The following is a 10,780-nucleotide window of genomic DNA, read 5'->3' as shown; positions in this document are numbered from 1 at the left end:
TGACTGTGAAACAAAACGGACAGCCCACGCTGTCATCACATGTGCTATTGTTTGTTCGGTTTCCGTAATCAGAGCAAAGGTGAAGATTGAGTGATCTGAAGGTTGGTGTAGCGTTAAAACTATTAGGTAAAATTATTTCTTGATAGTGACGCATAAAACGTGCGCTTGGTGGTTTGTACTGTCTGTACAGTTTTCCGCCTTCATGTTTTGCGATGATATAGATTTTGAGAACGAACAATAAACCGTTGTCCATTCGCAGCGTCGTTTCCCTGTCTCTCTGATATGCTCCATGTTTCACTTATACGATAGTCTATAAGAAAAGTACATGATTGCATCATTCTGTCACATTGAAAATTTGTTCGTTAGTATCTGACAGAGCCATATGAAGTTCCAGGAATCAAGCAATCGAAAATCCATATCAGTAATTTCTTTTTTTTAAAAGGCACGTAAACGCACTCTCTCTTGCATCTGGGCATATCAAAATGCATTTATGAGACAAAAATAGTTATGACGTGCAAGTGGCATCACCGTGCAAAACCAGCTTTTTCTGCGCAACGAATTTTGAAAATGCAAACACGGCAACTGCTTGCCGAATGGGAGCATTACCATTTATAAATCCTGACAATAAATAACATCCATTACGAATACTACGTTCCTTGAAACAGTTCAAGAAGTGTGTAATTTTCAAGGCTTGCCGTTAGCGGTCTACTTAACGCTATTGTGCTACTTGCCTACCTCACACAGCGCACCATAAAAACTCCTTCGTAGAATGACTTCAGGTCATATTGGGCAAATATCGAATATACTGGCATCTCACGGATTGAGCCAGAGATCTGCACAACGTGATTGTGCTTTATAGAAACAGTTTTGACACCTTGTAATAATAACGGCGGTACAAAACATAAGAAAAAACACGAGATTGCCGAGCCGTAGTAAAGTGCCAACGCATGAAGGTGTTATAGTTTACTCCTCCCACGTGTCATGGAGTTTCATTCGCGCCTTAAGAATCACCCAGTGACAAGTCAACATTACGAAGCTCTTGTTATTCAGGACTTTCGTTCATGCTATGCATCCTTACACATAAACACTGGGGTTTCTCACTCAGACAATGTGTGACAGCCACGGTGGAGTGGTTTCGTGGAACAGGATGAACGGATGACCCTCATGGAGTGTGGCGACACATGTTTACTTTTCGAGCTCTTGAGGCTTCGCGCGAGTGCTTTCCCAGACAGAGGACGCGTCTTTCGGTTGTCTTGCGGATCTGCATAAAAGGACCTTCTTCGGTGACTGCGGATTGCCGTCTCCGAGAGGTACGAACTGACTATGAAGAACATTGCCGTCGTCCTTACGGTGCTTCTGCTTGCTGCAGGTAAGCCCATCACAAACGCTTCGGATTCTTTGATTCAATGTAATGGCAGTGCTTCAAATGCTATAGTCCAGAGAAATTTGCCATCGACGGCAACCGGTAGCTGCCATGAAAGTATGAAAGCGGAGACAGCATCTTAAACCATGTCTTATTTAGGTAGAAAGACAGAACGTGCACATGTTAACGTCATTAACCACCAAGAACGAACTTCTCAAAAGACAAATTCAAGGAAAGCGTGAAGCCTGGTTTGATCGAGGGATTAGCCGCATAGAAATACGCCGTAGCCTCAATAACATCAGCGAATCACTTTGTTGCGTAGTTAGTTACAAGCGGAGGTCGCGCTGCTAATAATCAGTCTGAACCGCCCGCGCCTAAACCGACGAGTTTACCTTCTTATGACCTCCCTCAATGCAATTCTCTGTGATAAAGCCAAGCCTGTCGCCAGATGAAAAGTACCATCCTCCACAACACTTGGCTCCATTCCCATTTTGCGTGTGTCATTTCTTTGGCCACGAGAAAGCCCCGTTCTTGATTTCCACTAATTTCGGATATTTCGGGACTGCGCGTAGATTCCTTCAACGACTTTTGAGGGGTAATCGGTTCTATTAAGTAACCACGAACGGAAACAGTGCTAAAAGCGTTTGTTTTACTAGTGCATTCCTTCACTTCCTTTGAATGCCAACAGCGTGAGGGTCTCGGTGCGGTTGACGTGGTGTACAGTGCTCACGGATTGAAACGCAAAAATTTAGGGCTAAGCAATGCACGTACTTCAGTTTCCAGCGTCCTCATTTCGTGTCATATCTTTGGCTCGAATGCTTTTTCAGAGCCAACACTATACCTGTAACGGCCAGATTCATAGCGACATGACGCGGCTATCTAAAAAAGTTACTCATAGCCGTCGTTATACTGAAACAAATGATGTCGCATTTAAGTCCGTGAGGGATGCACCTCTCTATGACAAAGCTTCAGACAGTTTTGTGGTTAATTACTCGGTAATACCGCAACAAAACTTGCAGAAAAGCAACAACGAATCCACAGTTGTATGTGTTGCTGCAAGCTCACAAATTTGTTTTCGTGCATCTTGTTACTGCTACTTGTGTAGTATTATGCTGTGGTACAAATTGGGAAAGGTGTGCTTGGTGTGCTTGTTCTTCACCTGCAGGGATAGGGGTGAACTCCCAGAGGCTTCCAGGAGGGGGGATTATACGCCGTGTTCGTGAACGTGTATGCAACGTAAGTGGTATTAACTACGTCTGAGGTAAAATCAATCGTAGAGAATATTTTAATTCCCAAGATTACTACTGGCAAGCATAGAGCTGCTGTCGCTCTAAACCAATGTGACGTCAGACGTGTATTTTACATTGAAAGCTGTTGCGAGCTGACAACAACAGCCGAGTTTGCCGGCGTAGTTGTCCGCCGCTGGCGTTTTTCCACAGTTTGTTATCGTCTCGCTGGAAAGTAAGCTGCTGCTCCTTATATTATTCCCCACAATTCATCTGTATCATAATGTTAATAACAAAAAAATATTTTTTGGAATGGAGAGTTTTATGTCGACTGCTGCTTCACTGTTCCATTTAACTTAGGCTGCAGAAGCCACGACACTTCCGAACAAGCACATCTACAATCTGCTTCCTTGCACAATTTTTTTAGAAAAGTAATCTAAGAATGACTTGTGTACTTACACTGGTATTGAGGATTCTTGACTATTTCAGATATGTGATTTTGTTCCCGATACAGCACTCTGTTTACAGAGCGCCGGTTACATTATTGATGTATAATGTTCAAATACAACCCAAAAGCTTCCTGGAAGGTTAATGGCTGAAATTCAGATACTAATGTCTGAGTTAGTTAAAGCGTTCTACCAAAATACGCGTTGACAATAGGATTAGAATACCCTCCAGCAACTTTAGTGTGGAACTGGATCCTTTAGGCCTGTCAAGCCAAGGGATGATAAAGTGACGAACAATATATACAGGTGGGAGACGGAGGAGGAACGATGACAAAAAGACATTTTGTGCTTATCGTCTATGCTTATGGACTATCAAGTCAACAAACAATTCACATTAAAATGTGATTGTGACCCGGTTCCTTTCAGCTCAGATTAAGCTCACTTATATTTGCCCAGTCAAGCAAGAGTTAGCCAAGATAGCGAGCGTGCACCTCCAAAAAAGGGTTGTAGTTTGTCTCATTTACCTATGATGTGATCTGTTGCATGCTTTTACGTGTGTGTGCGTGTGTATGTGAGTGAGTGAGTGAGTGAGTGAGTGAGTGAGTGAGTGAGTGAGTGAGTGAGTGAGTGAGTGAGTGAGTGAGTGAGTGAGTGAGTGAGTGAGTGAGTGAGTGAGTGAGTGAGTGAGTGAGTGAGTGAGTGAGTGAGTGAGTGTGTGTGTGTGTGTGTGTGTGTGTGTGTGTGTGTGTGTGTGTGTGTGTGGTGTGTGTGTGTGTGTGTGTGTGTGTGTGTGTGGTGTGTGTGGTGTGTGTGTGTGTGTGTGTGTGTTGTGTGTGTGTGTGTGTGTGTGTGTGTGTGTGTGTGTGTGTGTGTAAACCCTATTGCGTAAGCCACTTATTTACATCTAAGTTCCATGATTAGGAACACGGAGCCGCGGAAATCCTTCTGAGGAACCTTTTGCAGTCCGTGTTTTATTGCTGTCAATGAGGAGTGAGCCACCATACCACTCAACTTTCTAAAATGCAGTGAAGAAGATCACACCAAACGTACAACCAACCTAGAGATATGGCCGCAGCACTATCTGTGATATTCAGCAGCTTTCTCATAGGACAAAGTGATGAATAACATCTACATACGAACCGTTACATTCCACTTCAAAGTATGTTCACATCATGTTGCAGCTATTTTGTTTCTTTTCACAGGGCCGATTTTGCCGGTATGGCGAGCGCTGCATCGAGACGCCATTTCCGTGCAGAAGGCCTCCCTGCCCCCGGAGGTCTCGATGTGAGTGACCTTAAAATGTGTATTCGGAGTGGATTTGTACACTATTCTTGCAACGTAAATCGGCGGGTCTAGAAAGTCGATTTGTGTCACTCAATCTATATTAGCTTTAAATACAAATTTTTAAAACATTTATTACATCATTCTGACCATACAGTTCAGTTTAACGATTCTCCTGTGATAGTAAAGGCAATATCTGAGTATATTTCTGTGTGGTACTTATACTCAAAAGGCGGACGCAATGAAAGTCAGCAGGTGACGTGCTACGGTAATGCCAGTTAAAGCTTACATCAGTGACCAACCACACCGCAAGAGTAGTTTTCGAAATCCTCACTCTAAGGAAAACCGTACGCACACGATCAAAAAGTGTTCCCTTCGCTCACGAAATTGTAGAAAATTATCACGTCGTGCGCCTTGCGCAATATCATTACCATATTTATTACCAGTGTAGTGCGTTGATTAGGACAGCATGCAACATAAATAATTTACCTGCATCTTCATTTACATTTTGTGGACATCTCTTGACAACAAGTCACTATGTTCGCACTACGACTCATGTCAGAAAGCATGCATGCATGTAGCTAACATCCTTTGCGATAACATGTACTCTCCTAGTGAATGTAAACATACTGATCGTTGAAAGGGAAGGTTCTATTTTATGCGTTGTACACGTTGATCGCATCTTCATGGTTCTAATATTCGTTTTTTTAACACTTACAGGCATTTGAACTCAAGGCCCGGACTCTCCTGTCGTGAATACCGCCATGTCAAGCAGCCACCTTAAAGAAGACGAGACAAATAAAGATTTAGATGCAACGTCTCTAGCATCACATGCGCATTCTCTGAAACAAGCTGAAACACGCGAACAGGTAACACATAGTTTTAGTCGGTGGGGTTGCATTCTGACACTAACAAAAAAAATCTGACCAGTACTAACGAGAAAAAATATACCAGGACCACCGACCACAAAAGAATTAGTACGTATTAGCAGTACGGAAGTGTCGCTTACAGGTGACAAAAACGATGAAACGATCACTTAACTAGGTCGCATGAGTCCGAGACAGCGTACACAGGTGGCAGATTTCCATCACTTCGGTTGAGAGTGTTCGTTCTTATCTGAATATAAATCGACCTTAACTAACGAAGCACATTTATGACTCGTTTACGTTATTATCGTACCTGCTTGATACTAGTTAGTGGCATTCGCTGAATAAAAAGCTCAGCAAGCGCACTCGGAGAGTAGCCGATTATTTGACGTCGTTTTGATGCTGCTTGATCCCTTTCTCTACTCTACACGTTAGTGCACTTATACTGAACACAACACTACCCATGTGCCGACAAAGTGATGGAAGTTTCCTAAGTAATGCAAATTTCTCAATAATAATAAAAATAATGATAATTATTGAATTTTACGCTCCAAAATCACGATATCATTATCAGGGACGCCATAGTAGAGGGCTCCGGAAATGTCGAGAGAAAGAGAGAGATAGGTTTATTTACAGAAAGGCAGAGAGGTCGGCCTGAGCGATAGCATGCTCTAGCTTGCCACTCTACACCGGGGGAGGGGAAAGGGGAGGAAAAATAGTGATGAATGACGATGGTAAGAAGCTAGGGAGGTGAGTATGTACAGTCCCGTGACGTTGGCGCAGTGCTGTAGCCGCGTATCCAGTCCAGTGGCTTGTAGGAAAGCTGCGACCGCTCTTACGACCACAGTTGTAATGTCGGCGTCAGGCCAAGGGCCCAGCACAACCTCATCAGTTAATGGCCTGTTATAAAATCGTTCAGTAGCGGAAACCAGTTTCTGTCGGTCAAGTGCATATGCGTTGCAGGAAATATATGCTCAAGTGTTTCGGGCACTTGACAGTGATACCAATTGGGACTGGTGTCACTGCAGCCGATGAGGTCGACAACCTGGTGTTCCTTAACGTGCACCTAAATCTAAGTACACGGGCCTCTAGCATTTGGCCGCCATCGAAATGCGGCCGCCGCGGCCGTGATTCGATCCCATGGCCTTCGGGTCAGCAGTCGAGCACCATAACTACTCGACCACCGTGGCGGGCAATGCCAATTTTTCGTAATTGTTTACCAAGTTTACAGCAAACAACGAACGCAGTTGTTTTTTAATGAGCTGTGGATATTCGTAAGTAGAAACAGAAGCGCAACGTTTGTAAACATGCTTGAGAGGCAATGAATGAGAATTCTTGACTAATTAAACCAACATGCCGGCATAATTATAACGTCAATCAATAGATAATTGCGAGATCGGCCGCGCCCGCACGACGTAGAGGTTGAAGGAACATTATGATGTAATTGGATGGGGCAAATGACTAAGGCATTTGCAGGCTATAGATAAACCGCTTAAAAGCGAGTGTCAATGCTTTTCGATGAAGTCATCGGCGAATGCTATTTCTACTAAGCAATTTTTACCTGTGCGTTACAAGTGCCGAAATACGTACAGCGTACTTCGGATTTCCTGCGTTGTCTGGGATATTGCAATGGGCGTATGGCCTACACATCTCGCTATTTTACACCGGTACTCTAAGCGCAGAAGCCCGTCTTTGTATGCCACCTAGACGACGCGCTGTCTCAACAGATTGCCATACTCTTGCTGTAGGTAAAGATAACGAGGATTTCCCGGACGGTATGCTACACGTGCATATAAGCAGATGCCGCAAGCGCTTCAGTGTTTTCAACGGTTCGGGACGGTAGAGCGTCCGGCCCGCAGGTGCAATAAATATCATTCGCAAGCGCGTCGCCTCTCGACGGTTCCTCAAAGCCGCGAGCTGTAATAAACCATGAAGAAGTTGTGCATCCTTATCGTTGTCCTGGTGTCTTCAGGTGCGTTTGTGTACGCGCAAAGTAAGATAGCGGTTGCGTCCCCGTGTACAGGTGTCGGCTCGCAATATGCTAATATCGATTGCTTTTAAAGCCACGTAATACCACGCGTCGCATGGCGTTAAATGGGCACTAAAGGCAAATAATAAGTCGATAGCGATTGTTGAAATAGCATTTCAGAAACCCCGTAGTGCTTGTTTCATGCCAAGTAAATGCTTTGTTTGAAATAAAATCACGTGTAAATGGTCCGCATGCTTCCATAATACTAGCAACACGCACAAAGACTACACAGAAAGACACAGGACAACCTCTAGCGGTTGTCCTGTGTCTTTCTGTGTAGTCTTTGTGCGTGTTCGATATAGTATTATGGAAGCGTTCGGTCAGTACCAACTATCCTAGCTAAATACATTAATGACCCGCATATCGTTAGCTCAATTCAAACCGCCCGCCCCCCAAGAATGGCCTTGTGACGTAGCATTTGCCATGACCACCATTTACAGTCCGGCGGCCAGCGCTGCGGCGCAGCCCAGCACTGGCCGGCAAAAACCGAACTTACGTCGATCTCAAGAAGCCTTTCTTTCCATGAAAGAAACTGAAACGCACAGGTTACACTTTATTCCATGTTTTAATGAACAGCAGTGTTCTTTTCTATCGTGAGTAGTTTGAGTACTAGTGATTAATTGTACTGAGGTCGCTCTACGTCATTGGGTTCTTGATCCAGAATGTCCCGCTGGTGGCGCAAATCGCGTCCTACATTTACCTTAATAGATTGATTAGAAAAGCACGTGTGTGCATAATATTGGCGTTTTAGAAGTGCTCAAGAATTGTCATTTCACTCTTGCATAAAGTGTTATTTGTCTTTTATGTCCCTTTAAACCAGTAGTAGCCATCACCCTGGCCATAAGGAATGGTAATCGCCTAAATATTGTTTTTGCCACGTATAATTGTGTGATCATCTTTCCACTTAGCTAAATACATTACAATTTTATTAATCATACAGTGACTTGTGAGCCGGCTGTGCTTTTGAGCATCATACATTCACGTGGTTGCTTGCTCAGGAGGCAAGATCGATGTAATATTTAAAACTTTGGTTAATTATATTTTCTTACGCATAATTTCCTTTGAGGGGCCTGAAGTGTTGCGATTAAATCATACACGCGCCATGACGGTGGTTGTAAATGGCGATGTGCATCTGCCCTTTCCATTAGGGGTGTTGACCTCACTTTAAAAAATTATTCCGAACTCGGAACTGTTTACGAGGAAAGAATAGAGTGCCGAACAAAACATTTCTGGCGATTTCACAGCGAATCTGCGTCTATGTTGCAAGGTCTACAAGTAGAACGCTTGAGACTAAGGTTACTAGTAACGGAGCGATTTCTTTCGTAGTTTAAAAATATACATAATAAAAACGTTGCTAAACCCACGACAATTACTATGTTGGATGATAAAGATCAAGAAGGGAGGCGACAGATGGATACACGGAGTGGGATAGGTTTCAAACAGGAGAAAGTGCCTCAGAGCAGGCTGGCCGAGGTTTCGATAGGTGGACCTACCTGTCAAAGGCGCCTTTCCAGGTAGCTCGCATACTCCGCTCTTTCCTAGACGCTTTCCCAGAACGATGATGACGGCTCTCGCTTTGGTAGACCGCCCCCCCCCCCCTTTCTCTCGTTTTTTCTTTCTCCTTTTTTTTCTTCTCTGCGTTTTCTTTTTTTCTTTTTCCTCTTTGCAGCTCCCATGACCCCGTAGCGCCGTCGCAAACTTTCTTGAAATAATGTGGCAAGGGCTACACTCCTCTCCAGTTTTCTCTTTCTAGGCTGGAATCACCAACAGCAACAAGCGCCATCGCTGGACATGACGTCAACACTAACCCTTTAAAACTAACACGCCAAGGATGAGAAGGCGCCTTTGACAAAGATAGGTCCACCTATCGAAACGTCGGCCAGCCTGTTCTGAGGCACTTTCTCCTGTTTGAAACCTATCCCACTCTATGTTGGATGAACGATGTAAAGCAAAGGCAAATGAGATGTTTGTTCACAAGAACTGGCGCATCATAATTTTGCCTCCTGGCACCTCTGACTCACCGAAAGGGCACAATTAGCTTTGCAGTAAACTTTGTTACACAATGGAAAAAATTGACGCTTCCTTCTTGTAGTGATGCTGTCGAAAGCTCAGGGCTCTCCGGGACGCCATGTGGTTGGTCGTGAGTGTGGTGTATGTAGAGCTTCAATTTTCTACATTTCATTAGAAATTTCACTTATGTTGCCAAAATGGGACCTAACTCGGGTGCCAGAAAAACCTATCCTCCTTGATCAAACACGGTTCTAAAGTCCCTGTTTAAGTACATTGCTGAGTATTCTGGCATAGAGTTATTTTGCGAAACTCAGTGTCCAGCCAGCCATATTTATTTTTGCCTTTAGTGTAGGCAGAAAAGAGACAGGTAAAAGTTTTACCGCAAGGGCGACGTAATGAATGTGATAGCAGCAAATTTGCATGCTATACGAAGTAAGGCTAGCAGCTCGCTCCTTTAGCACGTGACGTGGCGTAACTGATGAAAATGCGGGCGCAAGCAAACGGTGCCGCTGAAACGAGCGAAACGGCCTTCGTGCTTTGTATTGGTTCAACGCAAACCCGGCGGTGATAACACAACACGTACAAAGATATGAGCCGTCTGCTGATTCATGTAAAGATACGGCGCGTGCGACCATGACTTACCACGGCCGGGCAGTCAAAGTACGCAGTTCCTGCTGGACTAGAACATACAACGCGCGGGGCTACTTTATGAATTTGGACTTTATGCGCAACCTCACGGTGACGGCATAAATGCTCCTGAAGTGTGCATTTAATTGCTATAACAATAATATATCATTGAACTACGAATAGGTTGTGCGGCACATAACTCAAGCGTGTTAAAATTAGCACCTGATGTTTGCATTTAGCAGCAGCGCTTAGATCAAGTAAACAAACGTGAGGTCTGGTTCGCAGTTTTGTGGAAGAAGATGGCAGTAGGTACATTGATATTCCTAGTACGTAGATGTCGCTTGGAAGTTGCACCGCAGGAACATCAGGATTAAATAGCATTAAATTCCATCCCCTCTTACGCCTCCCCCCACGTCTCATTTGTGAAATACCAACTTGCTGCTGAATCCCTCGAGCCAATCTTAAAGGGACCTATCCTCCCACCTACCAATAACCGGGAAATAAACTTGCAAACCTAGCCAATTCTATATTACTTTCGGTGATTCTTCATGTCTCTGGTGTTCTTTAAACGGGCGGGAGGTGTAAAGACTACATTGCAAAAACAAGGTGCACTATGTCTCGCAAGACAATGTTGCTTTTGCGGCAAAAACGCGAACACACCCATTTTATCCGTTTTCCTCTTTGCAGCGAAAAGTCTGTCGACTTGGTCAACGCTGCGTTGAGGTGCCAATTCATTGCTTCAGAGCCCCTTGCCCGAGGTTGCTCAGATGTGAGTTGAAAGTTCAGACATATATGCACAGGAAATTGGCATAGGATGTCTTAGATGGTGTGTTCCAGCTGACTCTAGATGAGTGGTTGCTTTCTTAAATTTTGTTAATTTAATTTTTGAATTATACACGAATTAGTGCAGATAAATTGGGTAATGGCTGAAG

The sequence above is a fragment of the Rhipicephalus sanguineus genome, chromosome 6 (genome assembly GCF_013339695.2).
Source record: "Rhipicephalus sanguineus isolate Rsan-2018 chromosome 6, BIME_Rsan_1.4, whole genome shotgun sequence".
NCBI classification, from domain to species: Eukaryota; Metazoa; Arthropoda; class Arachnida; order Ixodida; family Ixodidae; genus Rhipicephalus; species Rhipicephalus sanguineus.
The sequence above is the reverse complement of the archived record's forward strand: the minus strand, read 5'-3'. Positions refer to the sequence as shown.